The sequence below is a fragment of the Chiloscyllium plagiosum genome, chromosome 17 (genome assembly GCF_004010195.1).
Source record: "Chiloscyllium plagiosum isolate BGI_BamShark_2017 chromosome 17, ASM401019v2, whole genome shotgun sequence".
Lineage (NCBI taxonomy): Eukaryota > Metazoa > Chordata > Chondrichthyes > Orectolobiformes > Hemiscylliidae > Chiloscyllium > Chiloscyllium plagiosum.
Genome location: NC_057726.1, coordinates 4,436,858 through 4,449,019, shown reverse-complemented (window position 1 = coordinate 4,449,019; position 12,162 = coordinate 4,436,858).

The following is a 12,162-nucleotide window of genomic DNA, read 5'->3' as shown; positions in this document are numbered from 1 at the left end:
TAGGGGCAATTTAGCATGGCCAATTCACCTGACCTGCACATCTTTGGACTGTGGGAGGAAACCGGAGCACCCGGAGGAAACCCACGCAGACACGGGGAGAATCTGCAAACTCCACACAGTCAGTTACCTGAGGCGGGAATTGAACCCAGATCTCTGGAGCTGTGAGGCAGCAGTGCTCAGCAGCAGTGCTCAGCAGTGCTAACCACTGTGCCACCGTGCCGGGACCTCCTGTTGTTTGTAATTTATATAAATGATTTGGGTGAAAATGCAAGTGGTCTAACACACAGTCAGTTACCTGAGGCGGGAATTGAACCCAGATCTCTGGAGCTGTGAGGCAGCAGTGCTAACCACTGTGCCACCGTGCCGGGACCTCCTGTTATTTGTAATTTATATAAATGATTTGGGTGAAAATGCAAGTGGTCTAATCGGTAAGTTTGCAAATGACTCAAAAATCGGTGGAGTTGTGGATAGTGAAGAAGATTGTCAAAGGATTCGACAGGATATGGATCAGTTGCAAAGTCAGGTGGAGAAACAGCACATGGAGTTCAACCTGAACAAGTGTGAGATGACGGATTTTGGGAGGTTGAATGAAAGAGGAAAGTATACAGCAAATGGGAGGATTTTTAGGAGCACTGATGTACAGAGAAATCTTAGGATGCAGGTCCATAGCTTCCTGAGAGTGGCAACACAGGTGGATAAGAAGGTGTATGGCATGTTTACCTTCATTGGTTGGAGCACTGAGTGTAAGAATTGGCAAATCATGTTGCAGCTGGATAAAACTTTAGTTAGACCACATTTGTGTGCAGTTCTGGTTGCTGCACTACATGAAGAATATGGAGGCTTTGGAGAGGGTACAGGAGAGGATTACCTGGATCGGAGTGTATTAGTCACAAGGAGAGACTGGACAAACTTGGATTGTTTTCACTTGAGTTATTGGAGGCTGAGGGTTGATCTGATAGAAATATATAAAATTACGAGAGGCACGGGTAGGGTGGGTAGTCAGTGTTTTTTCTAGGATGAAAGTGTGAAATACTAGAGGGGTATAGGTTTAAGATGAGAAGAGAATAGTTTAAAGGTGATATTTGAGGCAAGAGTTTTATACAAAGGGTGGTAGGTGCCTGGAACATGCCTCCAGGGGAGATGGGAAAAGCAGATACATTAGCAAAGTGTAAGAAACATTTACACAGAATGGAAGGGAATAGAGGGATACAGACCATGAGCAGGCAGGTGGGATTAGTTTAGAACGTCATCATGGTCACACAGACATGATGGGCCAAAAGACCTGTTCCTGTGTTAAAATTAGAGTGGTGCTGGAAAAGCACAGCAGGTTAGGCAGCATCCGAGGAGCAGGAAAATCGACATTTTGGGCAAAAGCCCGTCATCAGGAATGTTCCTGTGTTGACCCTACACGTCAAGCACAGTGTGATCTGTCCATCAACCAAGGGCATAGTGCACATGCCAGGAGTGAGAGTGAGATTGTGTACATACAACATAGAACAATACAGCGCAGAACAGGCCCTTCAGCCCTCTACATTGCGCCGACCTGTGAACTAATCTAAGCCCATCCCCCTACACTATCCCATCATCCTCCATGTGCTTATGCAAGATTTGTTTCAATCTCCCTAATGTGGCTGTGTTGACTACATTAGCAGATAGGGCATTCCACACCCTTACCACTCTCTGAGTAAAGAATCTTGCCTCTGACATCTGTCTTAAATCTATCACCCCTCAATTTTCAGCTATGTCCCCTCGTACAAGCTGACGTCATCATCCTAGGAAAAAGACTTTCACTATCTACCCTATCTAATCCTTTGATCATCTTGTATGTCTCTATCAAATCCCCTCTTAGCCTTCTTCTCTCCAGTGGGAACAGACTCAAGTCCCTCAGCCTTTCCTCATAAGACCTTTTCTCCACACCAGGCAACATCCTGGTAAATCTCCTCTGCACCTTTTCCAATGCTTCCACATCCTTCCTGTAATGGGATGACCAGAACTGTACACAATATTCCAAGTGCAGCCGCACTAGCATTTTGTATAGTTGCAGCATGACATCACGGTTCCGGAACTCAATCCCTCTACCAATGAAACCTAACACACCGTATGCCTTCTTAGCAGCACTATCAACCTGGGGGTCAACTTTCAGGGATCTATGTACATGGACACCAAGATCCCTCTGCACATCCACACTACCAAGACTCTTTCCATTGATCCAGTATTCTGCCTTCCTGTTATTCTTCCCAAAGTGCATCACCTCACATTTATCTGCATTGAACTCCATTTGCCACCTCTCAGGCCAATTCTGCAGTGTATCCAAGTCCCCCTGCAACCTGCAACATTCTTCCACACTGTCCACTACTCCACTCATTTCAGTGTCATCTGCAAACTTACGAACCCATCCACCTGTGCCTGCATCCAAGTCATTTATAAAAATGACAAACAGCAGTTGTCCCAAAACAGATCCTTGTGGCACACCACTAGTAACCAGACTCCAGGCTGAATATTTTCCATCAGCCACACTATCCTCTTACAGAAAGCCAGTTTCCAATCCAAACTGCTAAATCTGTGTACAGGTGTGGGTACCACATGTGAAAGCAGTGAATGCATTGGAAAGAATGCAGAAGCAGTTGCAACAATGGTTCCAGGAGTAAGAAAGTTTAACAATGAGGACAAATTGAAGAGGTTCAGACTGCGAGGAGTTTTGATCGAGGTTTTCAAAATCAGGATTGGGCTTGACAGAGAAGAGAGGGAGAAGCTGTTCCCACTTATAAAAGGAACAAGAACAAGAGGGGCATAGAAGTAAAGTGATCTGCAAAAGAAGCAAGGGTGATGTGAGAAAAATCTGTTTCAGTCAGCGAGTAGTCAGGGCGTGGAATGCACTGCCTGGAAATGTGGTGGATGCAGGTTCAACCGAGGCACTGAAGAGGGAATTGGATGGTTATTTGGATAGAAAAGGAATGCAAGAACATGGGGCAAAGGCAGGAGATTGGCATCGGATAATGGTGTTCTTTAATTGAATAGGTGCAGGCACAATGGGCCAAATGACCTCCTTCTGCACTATAACCCCTCCCTGTTGCAAGGTGGACCCACAGCTGGTGCTGGGAGCCACGTAAATTCAGACCGGATTCCAAATAGAACAAAAGACCCCAACAGTGAATCAAAAGATTCTGAGTATTTCTTTTTGACTGAGTCTTGCTCCAGAGAGGTGATTTTCCAAATTCTAACAATTGCCAGTGAGTCATTGTCAGACAGAAGTATCATTTGTCTTGAAAATGCGAACCTATTGGTCTCTTGGCTTTGTTTTTAATAGAGGAATTCTGATTTTAAATGTTGCGTTTCTCTTCATTAGTAGTTCGAGATGTTTAACAGACTGATATCCATCTGTTCAATGAGGCAGAAAAAGACCTTTTCAGAGATTTACAAGAGTTTAATTGTGAATTTTAGCTTTTTAGCACAAACATCAGTTTCCACTTTTCCCTTCCTTTCAGTGTCAGACCATGATGCACCTTCATAGACACACTGCTGCCATTTTGAACAATTAGGATCAAGTTCCTCCTAGTTACTTTGGTCATCGCTGGCTGGACTTCGAGGAGAGTCTCTCTGCAGGGCCCTTCTCTTGGCCAGAATGCTGGCCATTTTGAGAGCTAACTAAACGGAAGCTGCTGGGGAGACACTTTATGGACACCTGCAACCCAGTCAGAGCAGTTCATTGACTTTGTGCGAGTTTTTTTTTCTGAGTGCTTGTGGAGCTGACTTTAAGACAGATGGAGCATTAAAGGGATCTGCAAAAGAAGTAATGGTGAAGTGAGGAAAAGCATTTCCACCCAGGATGAGTTAGACTCTGGAATGCATTGACTGGAAATGTGATGGAAGCAGGTTCAATGGAAGCATTCAGAGAGCATTTGGATGGAAACAGTGTGCAAGTGCTAGGGGGAAAGCAGGAGAGCAGGGCACTAGGTAACAATGCTCATTTAATGGGCTGGTACAGGCAAGATGGGTCAAATGGCCACCATCTATGCTGTAACACTCCTATGGTTCTATGACAGTATTATCTGTTTGATGGTGCTCCGGTTGAATGGTGGAATTACTCTGTACACAGGCCAGCCCTCACTCCAGTACAGGAGTTTAATGATAGCACCAGGGCTCTCATTGACTTGTCAAGGTCTTTGCTTTTGAAAAACACAATTGTGGTGTGTAGAAGATGGGGTGTGTAGAAGATGGTGTTGAATCTCCTCATCCACAGTGCCTTTTTCAGACAAGCAGCTGCTAAAGTTTGGGCAGTGCGGGAGGGTATTGCGGTGGTTCAGACTCATACACAACTTGTTGTCAGGTAGCAAGACTGACAGAGAACTTTTGTGAAGTGGGAGTCATGAGCTGAGAAATAATGACCGGGCTTGGGGACTGCCTGTGTACTCAAAGATTGCTTCGACATGGAGCAGATTGAAGATCAGTAACATGACAGAACGATGGACGGAATATCAAGCCACAATGCAGCGCTACGTACACTGTAACAAGCAACAAAGTAATCAGCACTCATTGGGACAATTGGACAGTTTTAAGACTGAAAAAGAATAACCTATCATGAAGACTTCTTCATTTGTACCTGCAGGTGGATATTGCTGGCGAAGCCGTAATTTATTGCCCACCTTTAATTACCCTTGAACTGAGTGGTTTGCTTGGGCCATTTCTGAGGGCAACTAAGAATCAATCACATTGTCATGGATGTTGAAAACTATTAATGAACCAAATGATTTTGTTTGAACATTATCACGAGACTCTTAATTCCAGATTTTTATTGAATTTAAGTTTCACCACCAGCCAGGGTGGGATTTGAACCCACGTCCCCAGAATATTGGCCTGGTTGGAGGGGGTGGGGGGGGTTTACTCCAGTGACATAACCACAGCATCACCATCTCCCCTGAGGGCAAACACAGAGAATGCTGTATCTGTTCAAATCAACCAATCCCTGACACTGAGAGGCCAGTTCTCCAGATTCTCATTGAAAAAAAATGCCGATTTATTTTAAACACTCATTCTCATGTTGAAAACCCCCTCACCATCTCTGGAACCTCCTCCAGCCCTGAGGGAGCCCACACATAACTGCACTCCTCACAATGTGACCTTGAATCTCACTGCCTGCCATCAGAAAATGTACCAGGTGTTTCTGAAGGTTGAGTTTTGGAATTGCCTACCTTACCCCCAAACCTCTGCTTCTCTCTCTCTCTCTCTCACCTTTAAAACCCAACTCTTTGGCCAAGCCTTTGGTCATGTGTCCTAGGAGCCTAATCTTACTTAGATTATTGCTAAACATTTTGATAGATCTTGGGGGACATTACTCTATGTAAAAGGAACTAAGTAAACTGGAAGCTATTACATTTGTGCTGTCACAGTAATCCCAAATTCAGAGTTATGTGTTGTTGCTGATTTCGATGAGAAGTTGAAATTGCTCGCCTTGTAATCACCATTTTTAGTACCAACTCTGGAACCAAGTGGCAACACTGAATAACTCTAATTAGTTAAACTACTGGAGGGAGGAAATCTTAATTAGCTGCATTAACAAAGAGGTCACTTCATAACTGGCATCCAGGAGAGAAAGACTTGCTTCCAAATGAATAAAAAGTTCCAATCATAGGTATTTCAGCTGATTTAATTTTCTAGGGATCCTTTGGGGGCCTGGGTTCAAGTCCCACCAGCTCCAGAGGTGGGCAATAAGTTAGAAAGTATATTTTCCTACAGGCTGGTTAGAAAGTATCTTTTATTAAAAATGTTCTGATTTGGCAGAGTGTTGGATAATATGTTACACTCAAACACCACACAAGCCAGCCATGATTGAATGGTGGAGCAGACTCAATGGGCTGAATGGCCTAATTTGTGCTCCCATGTCTTATGGCCATATGACCTCCTCCTGCTCCTGGTTCTTATGTCAAATACAAAGGGGCACAGGGTTTAAAATGAGAGGGGACAAGTTTAAAGGAGATGTGTGAGGAAAGGGTTTATCACAGAGGATGGTAGGTACCTGGAACACATTGCCCAGGAGAGATGGTAGCATCAGATATGATAGCAACCACATGGGGTAAATGTGGATTTCAACAGCTTTCTCATTCCCACCCCCCCCAACCATTATACCAGTCCCAAGCCTCCAACTCAGCACCAGCCTCCAACCTGTCCATCACTGCCTCCTCTGACCTATCACCTTCTCCCTCACCTTCATCCACCTATCGCTTTCCCAGCTACCTCCCCCAACCCCACCCCACTCCCATTTATCTCTCAGCCCCGACCCACAAGCCTCATTCCTATTGAAGGGCCTATGCCCAAAATGTCAACTTTCCTGCTCCTCTGATGCTGCCTGACCAGCTGTACTTTTCCAGCACCACACTCTTGACTCTGATCTCCAGCGTCTGCACTCCTCACTTTCTCCTGAACACGTTCTAAGGTCAGTACATCTTTCTTGAGATATGGGGCCCAAAACTGCACACAATACTCCAAATGTGGTCTGAGCAGAGTGTTACAGAACCTCAAAAGTACAGCCCTGCTTTTATAGAGGGCTGTTGTAGGCTGCAGCGGGATGCAGAGATGGGCTGAGAAGTGGCAGATGGAGTTCAACCTGGATAAATGCAAGGTGATGCATTTTGGAAGGTCGAATTTGAAAGCTGAGTACAGGTTTAAGGATAGGATTCTTGGCAGTGTGGTGGCACAGAGGGATCTTGGTGTGCAGGTACATAGATCCCTTAAAATGGCCACCCAAGTGGACAGGGTTGTTAAGAAAGCATATGGTGTTTTGGCTTTCATTAACAGGGGGATTGAGTTTAAGAGTCATGAGATCTTGTTGCAGCTCTATAAAACTTTGGTTAGACCGCACTTGGAATACTGCGTCCGTTCTGGTCGGCCCTATTATAGGAAAGATGTGGATGCTTTGGAGAGGGTTCAGAGGTGGTTTACCAGGATGCTGCCTGGACTGGAGGGCTTATCTTATGAAGAGAGGTTGACTGCGCTTGGACTTTTTTCATTGGAGAAAAGGAGGAAGAGAGGGGACCTAATTGAGGTATACGAGATAATGAGAGGCATAAATAGAGTCGATAGCCAGAGACTATTTCCCAGGGCAAAAATGACTAACACAAGGGGTCATAGTTTTAAGCTGGTTGGAGGAAAGTATAGAGGGGATGTCAGAGGCGGGTCCTTTACACAGAGAGTTGTGAGAGCATGGAATGCGTTGCCAGCAGCAGTTGTGGAAGCAAGGTCATTGGGGACATTTAAGAGACTGCTGGACATGCATATGGTCACAGAAATGTGAGGGTGCATACATGAGGATAAATGGTCGGCACAACATCGTGGGCTGAAGGGCCTGTTCTGTGCTGTACTGTTCTATGTTCTATATTCACATCCTCTCAAAATAAATGTCAACATTGTATTTGCCTTCCTAACTACTGACTCAACCTGCAAGTTTACAATGAGAGAATCCTGGACTAAACTCCCACGTCTCTTTGCACTTCAGACTTCTGAATTTTCTCCCAATTTAGAAAATAGTCCATGCTCTATTCTTCCTACCAAAGTGCATGACTTTCCACTTTTCCACATTGTACTCCATCTGCCATTTATTTGCCCACTCTCCTAACGTGTCAAAAACCTTCTGCAGACTCCCTGCCTCCTCAGTACTACCTGTCCCTCTACCTATCTTTGTATTGTCTGCAAACTTGGCCAGAATGCCCTCAGTTCCTTCATCAGATTATTAATATATAACTTGAAAAGTTGTGGTCCCCAACACTGATCCTTGCAGAACACCACTTGTCACCGGCTGCCATTCTGAGACTGACCCTTTTATCCCCACTCTCTGCTTTCTGCCAAACAGCCTGGATTCTTTCCATGCCAGTACCTTGCCTCTGACACCATGGGCCCTTATCTTACTCAGCAGCCTCCTGTGCGGAACCTTATCAAAGGCCTTCTTAAAATCCAGGTGGGTAACATTTATTGACTCTCCTTGGTCTAACCTGTTCATTACTTCCTCAAAGAGTTCTCACAGATTTGTCAGGCATGAGCTCCCCTTGATGAAACCATGCTGACTTTGCCCTATCTTACCATGCACTTGCAAGTATTCAGAAATCTCATCCTTCTCAATGGATCCCAGGATCTTACCCACAACTGAGGTTTGGCTAATCAGTCTGTAATTTCCCATCTTTTGTCATACTCTCTTTTTAAACAGGAGTGTCATGTCAATGAATTTCCAATCCTTTGGGATCCTCCCTATTTCTAGTGATTCCTGAAAGATAAAAGGGTCCTTCGGGGCAGCGCGGTGGCTCAGTGGTTAGCACTGCTGCCTCACAGCACTAGGAACCTGGGTTCAATTCCAGACTTGGGCAATTGTCTGTGTGGAGTTTGCACATTCTCCCCGTGTCTGTGTGGGTTTCTTCCGGGTGCTCCGGTTTACTCTCACAGTCCAAACATGTGCAGGTTAGGTGAATTGGCCATTCTAAATTGCCCGTAGTGTTCAGGGATGTATAGGTTAGGTGCATGAGTCAAGAGTAAATGTAGGGGAATGGGTCTGGGTGGGTTACGTTTTGGAGGGTCAGTGTGGACCTGTTGGGCCAAAGGGCCTGTTACCACACTCTAGGGATTCTTTTCAGCGATCTCCCTTAGAACTCTGGGGTGTAGTCCATCTGGTCCAGGTGATGTATCCACCTTCACGCCATTCAGTATTTCTAGCACCTTCTCCTTGGTGATGCCCACCATACTCAGCTCTGTCCCCTCACTCTCCTGAATCTTTGGGATATTACTCGTGTCTTCCATCATGAAGACTGATGCAAAGTAATTATTCAGTTCCTCAGCCATTTCCTTGTTCTCCACAACTATCTCTCCAGCATCATTTTCCAGCAGCTCAATGTCCTTTGCCTTTCTTTTGCCCTTTGGTTTACCAGGATGTTGCCTGGTATGGTAGAAAGATCGTATGAGGAAAGGCTGAGGCACTTGGGGTTGTTTTCATTGGAGAAAAGAAGGTTTAGGGGGTATGTTCTTTACTCAGCGAGTCGTGAGTTCATGGAATGTCCTGCCAGTAGCAGTGGTGGACTCTCCCTCATTATGGGCATTTAAGCGGGCATTGGATAGGCATAAGGAGGATAGTGGGCTAGTGTAGGTTAGGTGGGCTTAGATCGGCGCAACATCGAGGGCCGAAGGGCCTGTACTGCGCTGTATTCTTCTATGTTCTATGTTCTATATATCTAAAGAAACTCTTACAGTCTTCCTGTATATAACTGGCTAGCTTACCCTCATAATTAACCTTCTCCCTCCTTATTTCTTCTTTTGTTGCCCTCTGTTGGTCTTTGTAAGCTTCCCAATCCTGTGGTTTCCCACTGCCCTTCACCACATTATATGCTTTCTCTTTTGCTTTCATGCTTTCCCTGACTTCTCTGGTCAGCCATGGTTTCCTCACCGTCCCTTCTTATTTCCTAGGAATGAATCTGGCTGTGTCTCCTGTGACCAATGGAGTGTCATAAGGATCAGTGCTGGGTCCACTAATTTTCCTCAAATATATAAATGATTTGGATGTGAACATAGGAGGTATAGTTAGTAAGTTTGCAAGTGACACCAAAATTGGAGGTGTATTGGACGGCGAAGAAGGTTACCTCGGATTACAGTGGGATCTTGATCAGACGAACCAATGAGCTGAGAAGTGGCAGATGGAGTTTAATTCAGATAAATGCAAGGTGCTGCATTTTGGGAAAGCAAATCTTAGCAGGCCTTATACACTTAATGGTGAGGTCCTAGGGAGTGTTGCTGAACAAAGAGACCTTGGAGTGCAGGTTCATAGTTCCTTGAAAGTAGAGTCGCAGGTAGATAGGATAGTGAAGAAGGTGTTTGGTATGTTTTCCTTTATTGGTCAGAGTATTGACTACTAGAGTTGGGAGCTTACCTTGCTATTGTACAGGACATTGATTAGGCCATTGTTGGGATATTGCGTGCAATTCTGGTCTCCTTTCTATCGGAAAGATGTTGTGAAACTTGAAAGGGTTCAGAAAAGATTTACAAGGATGTTGCCAGGGTTGGAGGATTTGAGCTACAGTTGAGTAGGCTGGGGCTGTTTTCCCTGGAGCTGAGGGGTGACATTGTCGAAATTTATACAATCATGAATGGCATGGATAGGATAAATAGACAAGGTCTTTTCACTGGTGTGGGTGAGTCTAGAACTCAAGGGCATATGTTTAAGGAGAGAGGGGAAAGACATAAAAGGGACATAAGGGGCAAATTTTTCACAGAGGGTGGTACGTGTATAGAATGAGCTGCCAGTGGAAGTGGTGGAGGCTGGTACAATTGCAACATTTAAGAGGCATCTGGATGGGTATACGAATAGGAAAGGTTTGGTGGGATATGGGCCAGGTGCTGGCAGGTGGGACTAGATTGGGTTGGGATATCTGGTCGGCATGGATGGGTTGGACCGAAGGGTCTGTTTCCATGCTGTACGTCTCTACGACTCTACGCCCAGAAACTCCTGCCATTGCTGTTCCACTGTCTTTCCTGCTTGGTTCCTCTGCCAGTCAATTCTCCCTAGCCCCTCCCTCATGCCTTTATTCAGCTGTAATACCTCTGATTCTATTTTCTCCCTCTCAAATTGCAGCATAAATTCAATCATATTATGATCACTGCCTCCTAAGCGTTCCTTCACCTTAAGTTCCCTTATCAAGTCTGCCTCATTGCACGACACTAAATCCAGTATTACCTGCTCCCTCGCAGGCCCCACCACAAGCTGCTCCAAAAGGCTATCTTGAAGACGTTTCACAAATTCCTTTTCTTGCAATCCACTACCAACCTGATTTTCCCAGTCCACCTGCACATTGAAATCTCCTATGGTCACTAACTTTGCCTTTCCGACACATCCTTTCTTTCTCCTGGTCTATTTTGCACCCTAGCCTCTGACTGCTGTTTGGAGCCCTGTACATAATTCCAACTGTGGAATGTGTGGTTCCTCAATTCTCCCCACACAGGTTTTACACCATGTGACCCTGCTTCATTTCTTACTATTGATTTAATTTCATTTGTTATTAATAAGGCAGCCCCACCTCCTTTGAGCTCACTCTGCCATTCAATAAGATCACGGCTGATCTTTTCATGGCCTAGATCCACTTACCCGCCCTCTCACTGTAATCCTTAATTCCTTCACTGTTCAAAAATTTATCTATCTTAGCTTTAAAAACATTTACTGAGGAGTCCTCAATACTTCACTCGACAGGGAATTCCATAGGTTCACAACCCTCTGGGTGAAGAAATTCCTTCTCAATTCAGTCCTAAACCTGCTCCCCCTAATTTTGAGGCTATGTCCTCTTGTGCTGGTTTCACCTGCCAGTGGAAACATCCTCTGTATTTCTATTTTACCCATTCCCTTCATAATTGTATATGTTTCTATAAGATCCCTCCTCATTCTTCTGAATTCCTTTGAATATAATCCCAGTCTACTCAGTCTCTCCTCATAAACCAACCCCCTCAAGTCCGGAATCAACTCAGTGAACCTCCTCTGCACCCTCTCCAGTGCCAGTCCATCCTTTCTCAAGGAGACCAATCCCTTTAGCAATGAAGGACAAAATTCCATTTGCCTTCTTAATTACGTATTGTACCTGCAGACCAACCTTCTGTGATTCATGCACAAGGACACCCAGGTCCCTCTACACAGCAGCGTGCTGTAATTTCTTACCACTTAAATAATAGTCCTTTTTACTGTTATTCCTATTGAAATGGATAACTTCCCATTTATCAACACCGTATTCCATCTGCCAGACATTTGCCCACTCGCTTAAACTATCGGTGTCCCTGTGTAAAGTTTCACTGTCCTCTGCTCACTCTGCTCTGCCACTCACCACAAACTTTTGACTCACTAAACGTGGTCCCCAACTCCAAATCATCTTTGTAAATTGTGAATAATTGCAGTCCCAACACTGATCCCTAAGGCACCCCACTAGTCACTGATCACCAAACAGGAAACTCAATTATCCCCACTCTTTTGCTTCCTGTTAATCAATCCTCTACCCATGCTAATACATTGTCCATAATGCCTTGCATCTTTATCTTATGCAGCAGCGTTTTGTGTGACACCTTCAAATGCCATTTGGATATCTAGATACACCATTTCTACCAGGTCCCCGTTGTCCACCGTGCTTATAATGTCTTCATAGAATTCCAGTAGAT